Here is a 1,824-nt window from a genome sequence, read left to right as displayed (position 1 = left end):
AAACGAAGGTAAGTCGCCAGGATCAACGCATAAACGCAACTCCTCTATCGGACGCAAGCTAAATCAAGCAAGATAAGAGTTGAGTTGAATATGGAACGCAACCGAAGTTGGATGCCCGGATGACACACGTGTGGGTAAGCTAAAACGAAGAGCGTAACCAGATTCAACGCCGCATTCGAATAAGTAATAGCAAAGTTTTGAATTGTTTTGAATGAACACATTCTCAAAAGCTAAACACAAAGTTGTGGTGAATGAATAAAAAAGTTTTTGAGCAAAGGCTTGCCAGATCTAAACTTAGAAAATATCTTTTTGAAGAAACAGCTAAAGTGGAAGAGAGCATTGCGGCGATGGTTAGAGACATGAGTAAATTATATTCTTAGAAGCTAGTCACCGCAAAGGAAAGCCTGAAGGTGAGTTAATTTCTTGAGTATAAGGCATGCTTGAGGACAAGCATGATTCTAGCATTTGCGTTGAGAGATGATTTGCTATTGTATGTGTGTTGCATAATCGCATAACATGAATGCAATCCTAGGAAGTGTTAGCTAAACCCGTTCCCCGCATATTCATCGCATCTCCGTATTATCAACTCTTGTCTTAACTCTGCCGCATACTTTTTATATTGCAAACAACAAACCAACCAATCATTAATTTATTTGTTACCGAAAAGTTATCTTAAGAACCGCATATCGTTTTCCTTAGTCTCTACGTTTGACTCTGGACTTACCAGGAAACTCAGTAGGATTTATACTTGGATTCTGCTGAGAAAACTTGTTGCATAACGCATTTTCCATCACTGCAATACCTTTCATTATTTCACCGCATAAAATAATGTATCAAGTTTTTGGCGCCGTTACCGGGGACTTCGACAATTCAGTGTGCTAACGGTAATTTTTCTGATTTCTTTGCAGCTTTCAATCTCTGGGGAATTACGACCCATAGATTTAAAGAACATTTTGACGAAGATTGAGAGACAGCCGCCAATAACAACAACAAGATAGAACTCCAAGAATGGTGGAACAACCAGAAGAAAGGGCCGTAAACGCAAATAATATAATGGCCAACCCCATCCTCTTGGCGAATGACCGCAATAGACCCATACGGGACTATGCGTCACCTAACCTCTACGATTTCTCCCCAGGATCATGAGGCTAGCACTAGACGGATGGAGGTTTGAAATGAAACTAGTGATGCTGTAGATAATCCAGACTATTGGACAGTTTGGAGGAAGGCGTAGCGAGGACCCGCACGCCCACCTCCGGAGCTTCATAGAAATCTGCAACACTTTTGTGTTCCCGAATATCTCTGCCGAGGAAGTTCGACTAACTTTGTTCCTGTTTTCGTTGTGCAATCACGCAAGAAAATGGGCTTATTCTCTCGAACCGAAAAAGATAACTTCGTGGGAACAAGTCGTGGAAAAGTTTATGAAGAAATATTTCCCACCAACTGAGAATGCCATGAGAAGGAAATTAATAATGAATTTTGAACAGGAAAATGACGAATCACTCAGTGATGCTTGGGCGAGGTTTAAAAGGCTGGTAAGAGACTGCCCACATAATGGCTTACCAGACTATTTACAGATGGAGATTTTTTACCAAGGACTGAACCCTGGTTCGTAGACCGCTGCCAATGCAGCATCAGCTGGAGGTCTGCTGACAAAACTGATGAGGAGGCCAAAAATATCCTTGATCGCATTTCAAAAAATCACGAGGACTGAAAAGAAAAGCGACAAAGATAAGAGATTAAAAGATATGAGTGACGTGAACAATGGGGCCATTGCATTCCTTCAGAACCAAATGATTGCGCATGATGAGTTTGATACAAGGC

The 1,824-nt window shown here is 41.3% G+C and overlaps 1 non-coding gene across 1 annotated transcript; it reads right to left on the bottom strand.

The window, feature by feature from the left end:
• Nucleotides 1-1,454: 1,454 nt before the first annotated feature.
• LOC120082327 lies at nucleotides 1,455-1,561 on the bottom strand. The gene has a single exon (XR_005483157.1). It is a non-coding gene; the product is annotated as a small nucleolar RNA R71 (small nucleolar RNA).
• Nucleotides 1,562-1,824: the final 263 nt, after the last annotated feature.

The sequence above is a fragment of the Benincasa hispida genome, chromosome 7 (assembly GCF_009727055.1).
Source record: "Benincasa hispida cultivar B227 chromosome 7, ASM972705v1, whole genome shotgun sequence".
In the NCBI taxonomy this organism is placed as follows: Eukaryota; Viridiplantae; Streptophyta; class Magnoliopsida; order Cucurbitales; family Cucurbitaceae; genus Benincasa; species Benincasa hispida.
The sequence above is the reverse complement of the archived record's forward strand: the minus strand, read 5'-3'. Positions and strand labels throughout refer to the sequence as shown.